Source organism: Sesamum indicum, unplaced genomic scaffold (assembly GCF_000512975.1).
Source record: "Sesamum indicum cultivar Zhongzhi No. 13 unplaced genomic scaffold, S_indicum_v1.0 scaffold00142, whole genome shotgun sequence".
Classification (NCBI taxonomy): Eukaryota; Viridiplantae; Streptophyta; class Magnoliopsida; order Lamiales; family Pedaliaceae; genus Sesamum; species Sesamum indicum.
The window spans coordinates 298,356-319,571 of record NW_011628059.1 but is presented as its reverse complement, the minus strand read 5'-3'; the positions used below and the strand labels follow the sequence as shown (position 1 = coordinate 319,571).

Below are 21,216 nucleotides of genomic sequence, written 5' to 3'. Positions count from 1 at the left end.
CTAAGGAGCAAGAAGAAAGTGAGGTTTATAAGGTAACTGTTGTGATAATTTTTTGCACGCGGGTACTCTTAATGATTCAAAGGCCTCATGGTATGTTATTGTAAACTATGTTCTCTTTAAGCATTTATGCTATCTCTCCGAAGAGATCAAGTGCCAGAGCCCATATATATAGCATGTAATTTTATATTGCGTGATTTAAGTGTATAAACTTGGCCATGCACTAATTACAATACAACAAATTATAGGATCCTTATGATGTAATATATGTGTTTGCGCTTTGAACTCTACATTGTTTTTAGCAAAACAATGAATTTTGATAAGCTACGCTAATCTTTATCTATTGGAATGACCATAAACTTTATCTGAAATAGATCTACTTAAATATCTACATCTATATAAAAAGTATGAATAGCACTAACAATTTCTTGAAGTTTTTAGTGTGACTAAACTAACCTTATAATAAATTTAATAATTTTATTACATCGAATTGCGTTACTTGAGAAGAAAATCAGTAGCTACTGACCAAATATCTTGAGAGCCACATGAAGCCTCTTAAATTCTTAGATCATTTCGGTAACAAGTCTTATGTCATTTGTATTTAGTTTTATTGTTGAGATGCTTTTCTCTCTCACGTTATTTGTTTGGTATATGTGCTTCTGAGGTAGAGACGCATCAAATTTATATGCCAAAGGACAATAGTCAGCTTTTCTATCAATTATGATGGATCTTCCTAGTTCCTTTTTAACCCTACATGTCGATCTATTTTACAATCTACACTAAGGATGTGCCTGAAGAACAACAAGACTGTGAGTTTTATAAAGTAAGTGTGGTGCAATACAAAAATTTTATATTTGGAGCTTCTCTTAATGATTCAAAGGCCTCATGGTATGCCCTCTTATTTTTCAGTTTATCACGAATTGGAATGATAAAAAGTATGGTCCATAATTTCTGGCTTTGCTTGTTCTCTTTATGTTCATGTTTCATGCTTTTAAAATATTAGTACTATTGTTGTATATTATATTTGTATATAGATATATATATATATGCATATATTTTCATATTTATATACAAGACATAAATGTGTGCATGATATATAAAAAAATTTAAAAAATAATAGAGATTGGATTTGGCTGATTGGATGCAACAAATATTAGAGATTGGATATGGGTTGACTGTAAGTCCATCATAAACTTAGTATAAATAGAACTATATATCTAAATCTGTACCTATATACATTTATATTTATATAAAGTATGAATAGCACTAAACATTTCTTGTAATTTTTAGTTTGACTAAACTAATCTTATAATAAATTAAAAATTATATTACATAGTCCTTTCAAGTTGGGTTACTTGGGAAGATTTCAGATGTAGTAAATTATCTATAAAACTCATTAGCTACTAGCCAAATTATTTGGTTTTATTGTTTAGATGCTTTTCTCTCACACATTATTTGTTTGTTGTATGTGCTTCCGAGTTAGATACGAATCATGTTTATATGCCAAAAGATAAGTTGGGCTGTTTTATTTTATTGTCATCAACTTTTCTATCGATGATCATCAATCTCCCTGGTCCTACATTAACCCCACATGTCAATTTCTTTTGATCATGTCCATAGTTATGTTGTCACTGTTATTTGGTTTTATTGTTTAGATGCTTTCTCTACCACATTATTTGTTTATTGTATGTATTTCTGCGCTAGATACACATCATATTTACGCCAAAAGACAAGTTGGGCTGTTTTATATTATTGCAGTCAGCTTTTCAATTGATGATCATTGATCTCTGCTTATTTTGTTTTAACTCCACATGTCTATTTAGTTTACAATCTATATAGAGGACATTTCTAAGGAACAAGAAGAATATGAGGTTTGTGAGGTATGTGTTGTGCATAACCTGTCTATCTATTTTGCAATCTACATAGAGGATGTTTCTAAATAACAAGAACGTGAGGTTTATAAGGTAAGTGATGAATACTCAAAATTTTCTTCAATATTTTTAAGTTCACTTTGCTCTTTCGATTCTTCTGATTCAGAGGATTCTTCTTTTTCCGAAAATATTACATTGAGTATTTCTTGTTTTTCTTCTTCTTGTAAATTAAGATTATTTATTTTCTTTTTTAGCCTTCTAGCTTTTTTGTTTCTGCATCTATTTGCAAGATGATCTGTTTCTCCATAAATATAACATCTTCTTATTTTCTTTGTGGTATTATTTTTAGCAAAAATTTAATAATACCATTTTAAAAAGTAATAAAAACAAATAATTTATTAAATTATAGAGAGGGGACATTTTGTGCCAACAATAATAATATTTTGAGTGGTATTATCTATGTTAACACTATTATTGTAAATTTGAATTCTGATTATTACAAATAAGTTAAATTTAGTTTAAGTTTGAAACGAAATAATAAGTCATATTTAAAAAAATAAATATGAAGGGGTTAAACGTCACCGACCCAAAACCTACGATCTGGAAATAAAAGAAAAATTAAGCTAGTCGGGTTCGTCCTAACGACGACACTCCGAAGCTTAAGTCAGATGAGGATCGAAAGAAAAAAAGTAGCGATCTGAATGTGTAGGTGAAATGTGTTGCATACTTTCTATCTCTGCAAGTAGGAGTATTTATAGGCAGTGGGGTTGTGGGCCCACTCTTGAACAGGTGTCACCTTCAGGGCCATGCATGCAATGACTAAGCAGCTTTAGGGGTGAACATCTGTTCGGGTCAATTTGCGGGTCGGATCTAGATCCGCCCGACTCGATAGAGAAGTCATCAAGCCACAATGGGACATATTCGATCTAACTATCTTATCGTGTGATCTCCCAAATGCTTTTTTGTTCCATCACCACACGATCTATTATGCAACCATCAACTTCGATCTCTGTTAATCCTTGCCTTTCGATAATATTTCTATCAAGAACATAGGGCATGTTCAATCAGGCCGTTTAACAAACACCTTGAAAGCATTCGAATTTCTCCCAGAAACTGTAAAAAAAATTACAAAGAACAAAATTTACTTGTTATAATGTCGTCGGAGAAAAGTTTTGCCGATAATGTGGAGCCTTCTGCAAGCGAGCGAACGATCTGCTCAATTTCTTCTTCCCGATCGCGAGAGAGAGAGGGTTAGAGGAGAGAGAGGCTAAGTTGAGAATTAAGGAGAGAGAGGTTCTCTTGGGTTCTTTTAAGGAGTCAAAGTAGTCAATTGGATTATTTTACTTATGTATATATATATATATATATTTACTGTCAGTTTCTTTTCAATTTTATATATGGAGTTCTTAGGATATTAAACTTGTTATGTATTTATTTAATGTATAAAATATTAAAATATATTGGGAATAATATTATTTTTCAAGTCGAGGGGTAAATTTATTCAACCAGGGATAAATTTAACATTTGATTGCTTAGGAAGTAAATGTTACTCTTTACAAAATAATTTAGAGGGTAAAATTGTATTTAAACCCACAAATAATTATTACTTGAAAAATTATTTATTATTTAGATAAAGCTAAATTTTCTCTGATCTTGTAATTTTAAAAAATAATCTTTATTAAATAATTTATGTTGGTTTATTAAATATTTTAAATCAAAAAATACTTCAATATTTATATGGGATACAAGTAATTATATTTATTATCTAAGAAATATTTACTATTCATACAAAAATAAATTATTTAATTCTATTAATGCCAATAACTAATTATCTTTTCAGGTTTGTACCAATTATGGGTGACAAATTTTTGTACCTGCTCAGTTATTTTTATTGTGTTTCGTTTTAGCTATATCCCTGTTGTATAATAGGGTAAATTATATTTTGTCATTTGAATTATGCCCATTTTAACACCTTATTAATTTACCATTTTAACTTTGTAAAATTTGCAGCTGTTATATATAATTATTTTTTTGTTGATCTTTTTGTCGAAAAAATATCACATACTTTGTACATGTAAAAATATCACATCATGTAACCCTTAAAATATCACATGTCCACTGAAATTTATGTTTTTTCGAAAAAAATTAGTTGAAAAATAGTTATTAAAAGCAAAGTTCAAGATTTTATAAGGTAGAGATGGTAAGTTACACAAAAAAAAATAAAATAAATTTAGATGACAAAGTGTAAGAACAGATATATTTTGGATGATTGTTATAATAAAATATAATTAATTCTATATTTTATTATTAATTGATATTGTTTATTCATAATTATTATATAGTCAATTTATATGGTGATATCGCACTGTGTATCGAGATGGATAAATTAGTTTTATTTATTAACATAAGTCGAATTCAAAAGTAAAAAAGAAATAATTACTAAATAAAATAAAGAACTTGAAATGATTCACCGATTTTATATTTATTTTATTTCCACCTTTTTTATTATACGTTTGAATTTCATATGTCCCAACAATAATGGCAATAATAGTTTTAAAAAAATAATTTAGTATTACTATAAAAATAAAGTTCTTTAATTTTTATGTACATATATATTTTATTCATTATGTAAGTTGTTATTATTATTTTGAAATTTTAATTACCAAAATTTAAATTTTGCGGTTAAAGTTTATAATCAAACTAATTATAATTATAATTTTTCATTTATCATTTTTAAAAAGTAAATTTCTCTAATTATATTTTAAAATTTTAATAATTCAATTAAAAAAGTAACAGAGAGAAGTTAACATTTTTCTCAAATAGAAATAAGTGCTAAATACATTCTGTTATGAATTATCATTGATGTAACATTAATTCTCTAAACTAACAAATATAGCATAGCTTTTTGGTTGGATGAAAATCTTTTAATGTATTTTAGTATTTTGCACATAAAATTATCATTAAATTATACTAAACTGATTCGTGCGGACCGTCATATGGAAGCCTTAGAGGCTTGGTGGGTATGACTTGAGTATCCGGCTCCGATAGTACGGGAGTAGTCCTCAGAGTTGAGGAATCACGACAGTCACATACATACGATTACTGTATCTTGGATCTGTGCGAGAGGTAATTGTATCACAGACATGTTCATCGCAAGCCTTGTCCAGTGCAATCAGAGTATGTAGCAAGGACGGTAAGTTCTAAGAAGAGAATCCATCCCTTATCAGTATGTGATAGAAGTATCTCCTATGCACTTGGAGATGCTTTCACGCTCTATTAATCGGTGGCCATAGTCGTTGAATGGATAGGAAAAGGAGGTTCTGGCGTAACATGGTCTCAAGTATTAAGCATAGATGCTTAGTCCAGGATGGGAACTGACACCTAAGTCCATACTTAGACTAAGGCCAGGAGACGGTAGACGGAAGGACCATATCCGTATGGACTCGGGAGCCTAAATGTTCACACGAAAATTCACCTAATCTCTAGTGTCATGGACCATTGCTAGACGGTCACCCATTGTGACGGGCTTTCTTGATTAAGGGTTAATCAAGAAATATTAATTAAATTACATTTAATTAATAATAGTGTTGGACATTAGCCCAAATATAGGTGAAAGGTGAACCTAAAGAGTCACACACAGATCATCGAGAAAGCTTCTACTTTTATTTTCCCAACCATAGCCTCGTATGATTATATTTTATCGTTGCGTAAATAATTCATACACATCGAATGCCCGGGAATGGGTACACCCATTGGATTCGTTTGTTTCTACACTTCAATTTTATTATTATGCATTTATATTTATCGCTTCTGCTAGCGTGTTTTCGGCCCGTACTATGCGATCTTTCAAGTGATATCAGAGCCCAATTTGATGTAGAGACTATCGGTTTTATGTGAATAAGCTGAAAGCACCGGAAAGTGAGAGTGGATCGGCCTGGGAACTCGCGATCGAAAGCGGTAATAATAAAATGCATAAATTAAAATGGAAACACAATAAAACAATAATTCCAAGGGGTGTACCCTTGGGAGTTCCTGGGTGTTCGATGTAGTTAATATTAATAAACGACAATAATAAAATTAACGGGGCTAATGGTTGAATGAAATGTGAGAGGTACATAAATCATAAATCAAGATTACCTCTTTCATTTGATTTACTCGAACCTCCTTCGTTTGACCCGTTCACGCGAGGCTTCAACGTAGAAGCTCTCTAAAGTTGTGTTGACATTACACATGTATTGGAATCCCTCAAGTCTCTTTGCTAGAAAAAAAATTAGGGAGAAAAATACACACCGAGTGTGTATGCAGGAGAGGTGTTAGGCCGAGTGGTGGAGACTGAGAGGAAATTATCTTTCTTGTTTTGTTATGTATTCATTATCATTCCAAATGACTAATACACATATATGTACCTTGAATGTATGTAGTAAAATATGTCTAGGTTCATTTAACCATCCATAAGGTAATAAAATCCTTTGTTCCAAATAACGGATGACTAACATGGCACTTTCCAAAAGTGAATTTGTTAGTCAATAATTTCTTTTTCTAATCATTTCCGCCAACTTAATTAATAGGCTTGGGATGATTTTAATTATTTAAAATTCAAGGCTCAATCAATCTTAATTAAATCTAATTTAATTAAAGTCCACTAAATTAAGTCCATCATATATTTAATCCAATTAAATATATGAGCCTAATAAGCCTTTATTAATTAATAAGTCCAACTTATTAAATAATAAGGACAAACCCAATATAAATTAATCCTATTAATTTATCTTTGGTTTTATCCATCCAATGGATCCCTCTTATTTATAAGTAATCCATCTTATTTATAAGTAATCCAATTACTTACGGAATTAATTCCCAATTAATTTCTTGTCCCTTCTTGATGATTTGTGTGCGACTCTTTAGGTTCACCTTTCAGATCGACTTGGATTAGTGTCAAACACTATTATTAATTATAATTTAATAAATAATTCTTCACCATCCTTTGATCAAGAAAGTCCGTCACCATGGGTAGCCGTTTAGCAACGGTCTATGACACTAGAAACTAGGCAAATATACATGTGAATTTTTAGGTTCCCAAGTACATCCTTCCGTCTATTATCTCTCGACCTTAGTCCAGGGCATGTACTTGGGTGTCCGTTCCCATCTTGGACTAGGCGTCCATACTAAATACTTGAGATCACTTTACCAAACTGCTCGACATAGGAACCTCTTTTTCCTATTCGACCAATGACTGTGGCAACGTTTTATAGAGCGTTAATGCATCTCCAAGTGCATAGGAGATACTTTTATCACGTTTTGACAGCGAACGAATCATCTTCTTCAAACTTACCATCCTCACTACATACTTTGACTGCGCTAGACAAGGCTTATGATGACCACATTTGAGACACGATCACCTATCGTACAAATCTAAGATACAATCATCGCATGTACGTGACTGCCATAATTCCTCAAGTTTGAGGACTAATCCCATACTATCAGAGTCGGGAACTCAAGTCATACTGGCCAAGCTTCCAAAGCTTCCATATGATGATCCCCGCGAGTCAGTTTAGTCAATTCGATATCTAGCTAATCAATCCATTAAGATCGCCTAGACATCCCACATCTGTTGTCGATAAAACACGGCACTCATCGAATGAATGTGACTCTTAATGCAAGTCTTAATAGGACTCTCGATGCCCAGTCTCAAGGTCCTCGACTTGGAATATTTCAAACCCAACCCTAACCAGTTGGTTTCATGACGGCCATCCAATGCGCAGTCCAATTGTTGTACGGTTGTTAAAATGGTATGTGGGCATCTGTTGGGGCGTCCAAGCAGTGCTTTATGTAATTTGATAAGCACAACAGATACGTGTGTTGAAGATGAATACTTACCATATTCGGACAATATCTCTTAAATAAGATTGCTTGAATGATTTTTCAAAACCGCCAATGCAATTGGCTTTTGGTCAGCAATTCCAGCATAAGCATGGCAACATGTTTTAACGGCTTTCGAAGCATATTTTAATTGCTTATTGTATTGATAATTATGTATAGAAATTAACTTGTTTAATTTTGTGATTAATTGGATGATTTTAGTATTCAAGAAAAATTGGATAAGCACACTGTTGGCCACCCAAGCAGGCTGGGCGCGTGGCCCTCTGCGCGTTGTTGCATGCCGATGATGGTTGGCTGGGCCATTTTTCACCATTTCTCAGGAAAATTGAATTTTCTAAATTTCTACAAATTCTATGAAAATTGTTAATTTTTGCTGATTTAATTTTAAATTAAATTGAATATTTTTAAATTAAATTGCTTTATTAATATGGTTGATATTTGTGCATTGGATACACATATTTTGATCATTCTTTTGATTGCAATTTTAAACTTGCATTTTCTGCATATAACTTTTTTTTTATAATATCGAATATCATGATTTTTACAATACATAAAATGTATTATTTTTCAGTTTAGCGTGTTTAATTGGATTATTATGCTAGTTGGATAAAAATGGATAATCATAGAGCCCTTGTCTGTTTGGATGTGTTTAATTATTCTGTTTATGTTGGGTGGGCCCGTGTGTCCTTTTCATTATCTCTCTATTTCTCTCGTTTTTGCCTTGAAATATAAGGTTTGCTTTCCTTCCCACTATGTACTCCCCCCGACTATTGATCAGGTTTTCTTTTTAAGTTGTAATCTGAGTAGAATAGGTTTTTGGTGAGGATTTTTATTTTTACAAAAACAAGTCCATGGAGAAGAAGGTCCATGAAGGAGGAAGCCCACAGAGAAGGAGGCACCACAAGGGACCTACAAGGATCATCTATATAGCATAGGGCCACCCTAGACAAACCTTAGACTTACTGTGGGCTCAGTGGACTGCATAGGTTGGGCTGTAATCATCCAACAGGGGTATGCTTAATTTTGTTGCATACGATGTGTTTAATGCTTTCATTTAAATGCGTTTAAATATTTGATATTTGTGCATGCAAACATTATTGTGATGAGGTCTCGGTCAAATAATAAAAAATTTAACTCTCACTTGATTGGACCAAGTTAAAGTGTTAGGGACCAAATAGACTTGGATTAAGATGGTTTGATATGTCTAAGGTTTCCACCTACAATAATGTGGTGAGAAAGCTACCACTACCCAAATATGGTCTCACAACTAAATGTGGTCTCACAAGTTGTGGCACATTTGGATTAGAGGCAAGCTGCACTATTATTGTGAACAAAGGAATGCGCTCACTGTTTTCCTGCCTCACTAGTTGTGGGGGGCGATAGCTGAGGTGTGGTTTAGTTATAGGTTGAGCTCGACACTAATTAAATATTAAGCCCATAATAGACTTGGATCGAAATGACTTTTAGATCTCTCCAGGCCTTCCATCCATAAGAATATCATGAGGAAGCTACTGCTATCCAAGTGTGGTCTCATGAGTCATGGCATATTTGGAATAGAACTGAATTATTGTTATTAATAAAGGAACACGCTCGTTTCCCTGTCTCATGAGTCGTGGCGGGCAAAAATTGAGGTGTGATTTGCTTTATGGGTCGGGCTTAACACTGAGTAGCATGATTCGCTTAGAGTCCTCAAAATCATGTAAAGAAGTGAGGCAAAACATCTTGGGGGAATCTCATGGAATGAGAATAGCATTGGTTGCCTCCCACAAGGTCTTTTCCATGTGAGTCGTAAAAGCATGGCATGATAAATTGTTCTTGTGGATCCCAAGCCCACTAGGAAAGGATTTCACAAAATCCGACTTGAGAGTGGTGGGATTTTGTAGAAATAGTGGGAGAATTTAACGACTAAAAAGACCAAGTCTTTAACTCAAAACAATATTGCAATAATCTACTTATTCTTTCTGATCTGCATTTAGAATGCATGTCTTAGATTCGTTTTCTAATTTATTTTTGAGATTTATTTCATTTAATGGAACTTAAATAATTAAATTAGCTGGAAAGTCATAGGATTATACTCGATTTTCGAACCTAACTTATTTCATGGATAAGCCACTTCCATTGGAATTGAAAAATGAGTCCTTGCTTTAAAAAGAACGTTTTGATGTTCGGGATTAAGGGATAAGGACAATCGTAAGGTCCGCAACATCATACCTGCTTCTATCATCCATGACCGGTATGATAGGCTGGACGTTGGTTTAATAAATGCTCCACATAAATCAAATCTATGCGGCACCGCACTGGCACATTAGATATGCCGCGATGGAAGCATTTTTTGAAGCCAAGATGAGTGAAGCTCGTCTGTAACTAAACATTGGGTTAAGATGCAATCTCGTATGAAGAAGCTCTAAAACCTCAATGTTGATCTTAAAAGGTGATGTACATTGAGTAACCCTTCAGTCTCTTCATCCCTCCTTTCTACCTATTTATCATGAACTCTAAATAGGCTTAAAAAGACCATATTTGAGTTGATAAAAACGTTCCAACATGAGGCATTGATTTAAAGAATCTGTGCCATCGGTGTTGAATTTGGAGACTTTGCCCTCAAGAGCCAAAGGCAAGGGTGTCGAACGCCGAATGAGGAAGAAGGATGGAGCAAAATTAGCCAATGCAAGAGCTTTCACTGCTACTGTAGCCTTGGGCAAGGGTAAAAGAAAATAAAAAATGGTTCTGCAGTTAAAATTCACATCGGATGTTTACATAAAATTGCCAGAGAGATTGGAAGAGGGAGTAGTGTGAACTCTCCTTCACCGAGCTATGGCATTTGATTGAGCAAACATGATTACTATTCATATTCTCACATATTGGACACTTGCTATCGTAGCGCATTTCTGCAAATGGTTTGCAGAAATGAAAAAGAATAAAACATTAAGACATATAGTCTTAAAGTTAGGGGATGACTAGGCCATTACTGCAAAAGATATAAGAATAAGTGAACTTAACAATTAGTGTTCATGTTAATAATATGCAATTATGTAACCCAGTATGATCAAGTACAAACTTGATCAATAAAATATTCTTTTGAGTCTACTGAGTTATTAAATTGTTGTACTTCATGTCATAATTGAATTATGCAAGCTCAAAATAAATGACTAAACGGTTTAAGAAAAAAACTTACAGAGAATGGCATGCATGAGTAGGCCATATCCCTCTAGTTAGTATAAGTAGATTGGTAAATTCAAAGAGTCTAACAATATACGATTTGAGTTTACTAACTTATGAATCATTGTTGATTGGAAATTGGAGACTAATATTCGAAAGAAACGATTACTTAATTACAGTATTGATTTTGGAATCTGTATATTTTGTGGTAATTGCGTTGAGTATTGTCCAACAAATTGTTTATCAATGACTGAAGAATATGAACTTTCTACTTATGATCGTCACGAATTGAATTATAATCAAATTGCTTTAGGTCGGTTACCGGTGTCAATAATTGACGATTACACAATTCGAACAATTTCTTCAAATTCACCTCAAATAAAAAATGTATAAGTCAAGTTTTTGGAACAATCATCAGTATCTTTATTACATTAGCTAAAACTTATTTGTTCTTGTTCATTTCTATTGCAACAAGATGGACTTTACCGAGACTGAGAATGGACCCACTATTAAATCTTGGATGGAAATTTCTTTTACCTATTTCTCTAGGTAATCTATTATTAACAACTTCGTCCCAACTTCTTTCACTGTAAAGGAATAGAATATTCTATCTTCACAACTTGTCTCAAACAAGAGAAAGAAACAAGTAAAATTATTTATAGCTATTTAGATATGTTCCCTATGCTAACTTAGACGTAGAACCGAATTCTTTGCAATGGATAGTTGCAATTCCGGAAAACGTCTGAGAAGTAAGAAAGCCATGAAAGCACTTTATGGGACAAAGAATGCTTGTAAAAAATAATGTATTGGATTAGATCCAAGATAGACATCTATAAGTTACTAAATACACAAATACTAGTAGAGGGTTCACAAGTCTAAGGACTTCTGGAAAGTTCGGAGAAGTTAAACTTAAGGAGGAGAACCAAACTGGTTGCGGAGACAAACCCTTCAATGGGATCGAGGTGGTACGTATTTAGTGGGAGTTCTTGAAATATCCAAATGAGAATGAAATTCTCACTCAATGAAATTCCTCCGGAAGAGACGATGTTGAACTGTCTCTAGTAAGGAAGAAATTGAACCTTGATTGGACATGGTTTGATCAGTGTTTCACAAAATTACCTGGACCATTTGGATATGGACTTTCAAAAACCGTTAAGTCGAAAAACATGGCGGTTTCTTAAGGTCGCAATCCAGACACCATATTTGATACGGATTGGAAAACCTATGTCCTACAAAAGGTCTTGAGTATGAAGAATGGTCCCGCATACATCAAAAGAACTAGTGGGAGGCAAATTAGAGTTAGAGTCTAATTTATACAGGTTCATTATCAATTAATGCAAACATTATTTATAATCAGTTAGAGTCTAATTTATACAGGTTCATTATCAATTAATGCAAACATTATTTATAATCAAAACTTCTCTGACCGTATTTAGGTTCTCCAAAGGATGATCAGAAAGCTCCAGTTACCTGAAAGGTACGAGTTTTTTAATTTGACCGGAAAGGAAAAGTGATGTAAGACATTAATTCGAATTATTTGGCTTGGAGCCATAGAAATTGGCTATGGAGTTCGAACTAGGTTTGAATGTCCTGTGTCTAGGATGCTTGTTTTGACAAGTTCATAAGGTACATGACTCTGTCAAGAACAAGGTGGAAGGTTAGTGGGAGCTCAATTGTGTTCCTAATATTTTAGATGTTAAAAACAACTTTGATCACTTGGAAAGATAAAAAGATGTTATGGGACTCTAAATACGAATATTGTTAATAAAATCCTCCATATAAGAATTGGATTCCTATCTAGAGATAAGCTATCCAAGATTCAGTAGTAGTAGATTGATGAGGAGCTTAGATGTTTGACATCCCCTATGTCTTTGTTGTAACCAGCATTGGAATGTTGTTTGGTACACTAAGCCCACAAGAGATAGCTATTGAAGGGCCATCTTTAATACCTGAATAATGATTAAAGAAGAGCTTTTGCCACACATAAATGGAGAGTTGATTCTGGAAGGCTAGGTAAGGGATTAGCAAAGGGTTTGGAGAAAATGAACTTGCACACAATAGTTAAAAAATATTTACATAGAGCGCACACAACAGAAAATTATAGCACCAAGCAATTTTTACCCTAAATATTATTTCAACAGAAATGGAAGTAGTAAGGTTTAGATCTTACCAAGACGCCACTAAAGAAAATCAATGCTTTGATACCATTGTTGGGAGTAAACCCCTTCAGTAGTGAGCCCAGAGAAACATATTCCTAACTCAACTATTACAAAGAATAATGGGTTACAAAAACCTATAAGATTACAAATCAATATACAGAGATATAAGAATATATATTACAGACCTACAAATAATATTACAGAAACAGCAAAAGGGTTTTTTGGCTCAGAGAGCCTAATCCGAAGAGAAAAAGCCCACTGCCACAAAGACCGCCAACCTTTTACGGTTGCTCAGTACTCAAACAAAAAGAACTAGAAAACTTAGGCCGCATGACCCACTTGAAACCACAAAGGTTTCTTACACAGAAGATGGGTTCACAATGAACGTTTCAAACAGTGTAGAATAGGAAGAATGAGAAAAGTATTTCTACACCGGCTAGCATAGGTTAGAAGCCATCGGAGGCTTTTATAGAGGTACAACATTGAAGATGGAGGGAGAGAGAGGCGGTATAGAAGGATTTCCGAGGACATGAGAATCAGTGGAGAGAAGTCAGAGAGAGAGAGAGAGAGAGAGAAGAGGTCAGAGAGAAGGCTACGGAAGAAACGAGGGGGCATAATGAATTAGGATTAGGATTTTGGGGTATAAGTATAATACAAACCAGGTCGGGCAAGTGGGTCAGGTCTGTAGGCTGGGTGTGGTGAATGGGCTGAGCCAACAAGTGTGAGGTCCCAGCAATGGGCTTGGCCTATCAATAAATTCATGGGCCATTTTTCAGAACGCTAACTAATGGTGATATAAATTAAAATACTACTCTAAACTATCAATAATAAATCTATTAAGATAAATGTAAATTTTCATTTATTATTTTCACCACAAAATACCATTTAGAATATCATTATAGTTGGGACATAAAATCTAAGAGAAAGAGAGGGAGAGATAGAGAGTCCTTTCAACAACTCACATTTTAACTAATAGATAGTAACATAAAGAGATTAAAATAGAGAAAAACTAATTTATCTATCTAATGTTCATATAAGTTGGATTAATTATTAATAAAAAAGATTAATTAGTAACTAACCATATTAGCAAAATCAATTAATAACTACAATATATATTAGCATAATACTAAACATAATGGTAAATAGATGGGACACATTCATAAAAGAAAATAGTTAAGTGACCATTAAATTTAAATTGTAATTCATCATTAAATATTTAAAATTTATAATCATAAGTGGCAAAATGAGAAACAACTAACTTGTTCACCTCATGTATTCATTTTAAAAAATATCATATAATATTAATGGAAGGTATACTCAAGTTTAATAAAACCTGTAACTTGTCCCCTTGATTATCCAAAATGATCTCAGAACTTCCATTTGTGCTTTTGGTGTAAAAATTATAAATTCATCAACTGAAGTGTTACTTCCAATCACATATGATAAGTTAAACATGGGACAAATCACTAATTTTCTTAGACACTCCTTCAATTACTAGGCAGCTATTATTAATTCAATAAATACGACAGAAAGAACTTCCATCTCTTCCTTGCAGTATCCAAAAAGATTGAGAGTAATAAGATTCAACATCAAACAAAATAAGCGATAACAATCGTAAATATTAACTCAAAGAACTCAGAGAATTCTATCAGCAATATCAATGTCAACAAAGATAAAGATAAATATCATCCTGCCTATTTTATTTTGTTACATGTCTTTAAATTTAGTTGAAGTTTTGGTTCGATTTTTAATAAGGTAGATAATTATTTACAAATCACAAGCATCTTAGTCAAAAATCACAGCCGTAATACGATGACCTATTCACGGCAAGCAAACGGGGTATGATAAGCATCTAACAATCACCTCAAGCACTCTCCGAATAAAAGTCTATTAACAAAGATAATTATTTTGCCTAAAAAGTAATTACATTTGAAAATATATTAGTCGACGAATCGTGGTAGCCAGGATGATAAATATTCGATAAATAGTATTAATATATAGATATAAGATGAGAGAAGATGTATATCCTCAAAATATCCTTAAAACATATCTATTGTTCTATAAATTGTTCATCTTTTTTCTATAAAAAATGAAAATTGATTGACTTAGCTCCGTGTGCAAGTGTCATATCTATATTATATATTAAAGGAGAATACTTTCTGATGTTTTTATTTTTTTGATCTATTCTTTTACTATTTAATTTAACTTATATATATATACATGCATTTTTTATCACAATTTTCTTACAAAATGTATTAATATTAACTATTTTATAAATATTTTATTTTAAATAGTATTATAGAATATACGAACACATAGAGTGTGCCATAAATTGCTAGTAGTAATAGTGTAGGGTTAAAATAGAATTCACACTCTAATTTAAATATCTTGATTATATTATATAATTGACATACTTAAAATTTTAAATAGAGTTCAATACGGCCTGACAGTAGTTTCCGTGGGTTTCTTGAACAATATGTTTGCAGAACTTCCCGAATCTATAAAGACACATCGTACTTCGTAGTTGGCTAGCAGCACCGTGATGACTAGAGCACCATTACGAGAGCTCTTAGGACCTGATCTTTCTGCCCTTGGAACTGGATGAGTGGAGCGTCCTCCGTCTCCCCAACATCCCATATCTCCTTTATAGTTATGTTGTGTGCTTCTCTAACCTGGGCTTTTCTAGCATGATGGGAGTCACCTCCACTTTACAAGGAGGATCATTAGTTTCAGCCTTTCCTCCAAAGGTATTTCGTGTTCTTCATCTGGTAAGAGTCAGGACTGGAAACCTTTACTTCTTTTCCTTTGTCTGTTTCTTGTTTACGGTATGGTCCTGTCCCTCGGGCTTTTTCCCAGTAGACGTACTCCTGTAGGTATCCATTTTGGATGAGCCTCTCAATCTCATTCTTCAAATGTCAACACTCTTCCGTGGTGTGGCCATAATCATTATAAAACGGCAAACTTTTTCGAAGTTAGGATGTTGAGGCTGCTCTCTCCATGACAGAGGGCGAGCTAGCAAGCCTTTTCTTTTGACTGCTATAAGGGCTTGGATGATTGGTACCATCAAGGGGGTGTAGACTACATTAACCCTTTGGAAGCGTGCCTTCTTGTCCCGAAAATTAGTCCGAGGCTTCTTGAAAGGGGCCACCTCCCGCACTTCTTTCTTCTTCTTCCAGGACTCTCCTTCTTAGCAGCTTGGGCATCCTCCATGTTGATATGCTTGCCTGCACTGGCTAGGTGCGTTGAACTTGAACACATGATTTTTAGCTTGGGACTTGAATAAGTATCCATCCAGGAGTCCTTGTGAGAAAGAACTAGCACTCACCTCTTGAGTGGCGGAGGGTAGTGGCTGAGGGTACCTCCAAGGCCACAGTGTTGAGTCTTTGAAGATACTCCTTCAATGATTCATTGTCCTTTTAGCATATGGCAAAAAGACTGAGCTCCGTCTTTCGAAGTTTTCGACTGCTAGCAAATTGGTGCAGGAAGAGATACCGAAATTCTTGAAAACTTCCTATGGCTCCAGCAGGCAATTGGTTGAACCATTGTTGTGCAGCATTGACGAAGGTGGTGATAAAAATGCGACACTTGATTCCGTTCGTGTACCTATGTGAAAGAGCCACATTCTCAAAATGTGAGAGATTCTCTTGAGGGTTAGTCGTCCCATCATACTTAGTAATAGTGGGGGTACAGTGACTCGTTGGGAGTTCGTCTACCATCACCGCTTCCATGAAGAGGACATCCTATTGCTCATCTTTGAGGGTCCCTATTATCTGATGCTATAAATCTTGGAGACCCTTGTGGAGACATTCCAGTTGTGCCAGCCATTGTCTGGGAGGTCCTGAGGAGCCGCTGGAGGGAGCCTTTGTCTCTCAATCGATGAGTCCTTGGTGCAAGAATGTCTCCTTCCTATAGGTTTCCTTCTACTCCTTTTTCGGGGATGCTTGCTTCCACAGCAGGGGCTGAGCGGGCAGGAACCAGCACTGCCATCTGCTCCTGAATTACTGTTGCGACCACCTGTTAAATTGCACCCAGCAAAGCTGGGAAAAGCTCTCCTAAGGTGTTGTATGAGGAAGTGCTTCATCTTGAAGGATCGACCAAAGGGTCCACCACTCTGGGAGGTGGTATTGATGCAGGAAAGCCTGGGGCGCATCCACCTCCAATCAAGTCCAGGGAGGCTCCTGCAATGACCTGCAAAGGATGATTATTGTTGGTTGTCTCCATGCACTTTTGGTAGTTAGCGGGGTTGCTGGGGGTTTCCATGATAATTCATGTGTTCAACTCAATTTCCCACAGATGATGCCAATTGATGCATGTGATTTTAGCACGGGTCCAAATTCTTGGATTGTGATGATAGATTTTGGTAGATTGAGCGAAAGAACTTGGGGATTTTTTGTTTTGGAGGGAAATTTGCTTGTTTTTTTATATGTAATTATTGAAATTGTTGTTCATTGAATTCCTCGTATCATTGAAATTAGTATTGTCTCTTAATTTATTGAACATGAAATTGAATACTCACGTGCAAAAAACAAAGCGAATTTTCCCTCCAAAATGGCAAAATCCCCAACTTCTCAATGGGCCATGGACTAAAATTACACAAAAAATTGAAAATATAATCTAGTAACTATTTGTCATCTGGATATTTAAAGGTCGACCCTCCAAAATTACATGCCCAACAATGTACTTTTGCCAACTTAACTACATAAAAAAGAGAATAATCTAATTAAAAATTGGTTGGTAAGTTTGCTTGATCAATATTGTTGTTAAGGATGTAGGATATATTTAAGCTTTTTCACTATTTCATTATAATAAGTTCCTTCGCTTGTAGCCCTTTGTCTTGTGGTGCTTGCATTTCGATGGATTCTAGCATGTGTAGTTGTCTGTTTTGCCTGATGATAATGTCTGTATTCCTCTTAATTTTAAGGTGCATTAAGGCTGATTCAAGCTGTACTACCTCACATGGCATCCAGGAAGAAGGGCAAAATCGTTAATGTTGGAAGCGTCACGATTTTGGCTCCTTTGCCATGGGCAGGTGCTTATACTGCACCCAAAGCTGCTCTACATGCAGTTACTGATACTCTCAGGTCTGTTTGAATGTTTCCTATCTCCAAATTCATCTATAATGTTTTGTCCGAGCTTCCATTTCTGTTCAATATACGAAACACCTTCCTCCTGTGTAAGCAACGAAAAGACAATAGCTTGATCACTTGAGTAGCCTTATAGGGTAAATCATATTTACATCTCATGAGGTTTGGCTCAATTAGTATACATCTCAATTCCATTGAAAATCACAATTACCCCATTTAAAGTTCGTAAAACCTTATAACATTTGATGCAGAACTGCACAAGTATAAAGATACCCTTGATCCCCTGTGATATGGGTAATGTGCAAAATATCTTCCCTGTGAAAAAAAAGATTATCAAATTATCTCTCTGTGTTTTTAAACATAATGCAATTTATCCTTTTAGAAAGGCGTGTGTAGTACACTCGCTCCTATTGTGAGTGTGCATAGTTTTTTCTCCAAAAAGTTATTTTTATATAATATATTAAATATCTAATATATAAAATATAAAATAATTATAAAAAGAATAAATATACTATTTTATATATAATATATAATATTTATAATATCTACATTTTTATTTAAAATTAAAAATAAAAAAACCAACCCCCTACTCACCCACCTCCAAACCAGCCACCGCCCATCCACTTCCCAAGATAGTTGGTGTACATGCTAGTCAGATTGATCTTTTTGGGGAAAAATGCAATCAACCCCCTTGTGATATCGCAAATGAGCAAATTACCACTTATGAAAAAATAAATAGCGAATTACCTCCTTATATTTTTAAAAATATAACAATTTACCCCCCTAAGATTTTTAAAATGAACCAATTTACCTCCCTCTATAAGGAGGTAAATTACTTCATTTTAAAAAGTATAGGGGGATAAATTACTATATTTTTTTTTGTAGGAGGGGTAATGTGTTCATTTTCAATATCATAGGGGAGTAAATTGCTATTTACCCGATATTTTTGTTTCAATATTTCGAAAAAGAAGCATTTTAACCCCTTCTGTCTTGTTGTGGTTTTCACTATCGCAATTTGCAACTGTTTTCATATTTTCGCCTGTACACTACCTATTTTTCCCATACTTGCTAATTATAAGAGCCCAAATACTAAACTATTACTGTGTTTTGCTTTCTCTGTAGATCTAGCACAAACACTCTCATTCTTTGTTACTTAATTATGAGTTCAGGAAGATAAAAAATCATTTATGCTGCACATTTAAATCCTATTTGATGGACATATAATAAGAATTACATGAGTTATGTCGAAAATATGATCGTAAAAGTTAGCAAAACATATTGTCCAAGTGGACATTAAGACAACTGAGAATCAGTAAATATTTGTGCAGACTGGAACTATGACCCTTTGGGATCGATGTGATCAATGTTGTACCTGGTGTTGTGAAGTCCAACATAGGAAACTCTTCCTTAGCAACATATAATAGGCTGCCAGAATCAAAGTTGTACAAGAAATTTGAAGAAGCAATTCGAGCAAGAGCGATGCTTTCCCAGAACATTAAATCAACGCTTGCAGAAGAGTTTGCGAAGAAGACGGTCGACGCAGTGCTGAAGCAGAATCCACCTGCTTGGCTCTCCTTAGGCCATCTGTTCGGAGCAATGGCAATCTTGCACCATATGCCCCTTTCCATCAGAGATTTCATCGTCTGGAAGAAATTCAACTGTTGATAATCTTGCTATGTCCCACAATAACTTGGGAAGTTTCCTCTAAGCCCGTGGTATATGATGCAGGTCTGTAGAATTTGAATTTTCTATTTCAAATTATATTGTATTTTCTATTTTGTTTAGTATATAAAAATTATGTTATTTATTCTATATCAAGAAAAATGAGACGTAGTGAGTATTTATAGTATATATAATTGAAGAGCATCCTATTGACATTTTCGATTTATTGATGTGTTACTTTTTTATTTTCTTTTTATACTAAATAAATATTTTTAACTTTCCCGCTCATCATGACTTTTCATAACTACCTTTTGGTAGTGTTTTTTTCTCATTCATTTATAGTTTAAATATATATTATATTATATATTTTAGATAATTTTTAACTCTATAAAAAATAAATAATATAATTTTGAAAAATATTTTATTTTAAATATTTTATAATAATTATGCACGCACATAGAATGTGTCAAACTCACTAATATATTAAACGAGGTATAAGATATAATAGTGTAAAAAACAATTCATTCCAATGTGTTGTCAAAAAAGATAAAAAAGACCCCCTTGTAATAAATAAATTAACAAAAGAACCCTCTTTGGAAAAATGAATAGGCAAAATACCCCGTTGGACTGGGGTTGTGGTACACGCGCCAATTCATTCCAAATTTAGCTGTTTTGTTTTGCACGGTTTTATTAAACCAAGTTTGTTTCCCTTATATACTAACTTGGAGTTATTATTGCGCTTTGCAAATTTACCACACAAACGCATGGGACTAGACCAACGTTTGGGTCGAGTTTCGTGGAATTCTGAGAACGTTCAAAATTTGTTTCTCTTTCATACTAACTTGTAGTTATTATTGCGCTTTGCAAATTTACCACACAAACGCATGGGACTAGACCAACATTTGGGTCGAGTTTCATGGAATTTTGAGAACATTCAAAGTTTGTTTCTCTTATATACTAACTAGTAGTTATTATTGCAATTTGCAAATTTACCACACAAATGGTTGGGTCTAGACCTATGTTTGGGTCGAGCTTCGTGGAATTCTGAGAACGTTCAAAATTTAGATGTTTTGCACGGTTTTATTAAACGAAGTTTGTTTCTCTTTTATATTAATTTGTAGTTATTATTATGCTTAGCAAATTTACCATACAAATGGTTGGGTCTAGACCTACGTTTGGGTTAAGTTTCGTGAAATTCTGAGAATGTTCAAAGTTTAGCTGTTTTGCACGATTTTATTAAACAAAGTTTGTTTCTCTTTTATACTAACTTGTAGTTATTATTACGCTTAACAATTTACCAGACAAATGCTTGGGTCTAGACTTGCATTTGTGTCACGTTTCATGGAAGTCTGTGAACGTTCCAAATTTAGCTGTTTTGCACGATTTTATTAAATCAAGTTTGTT

At 34.0% G+C, this 21,216-nt stretch overlaps 1 pseudogene; it reads left to right on the top strand.

Annotated features, from left to right (window-relative positions):
- The first annotated feature begins 751 nt into the window (after window positions 1-751).
- On the top strand, window positions 752-19,815 carry LOC105179330 (annotated as a pseudogene).
- The last annotated feature ends 1,401 nt before the right edge of the window (window positions 19,816-21,216 follow it).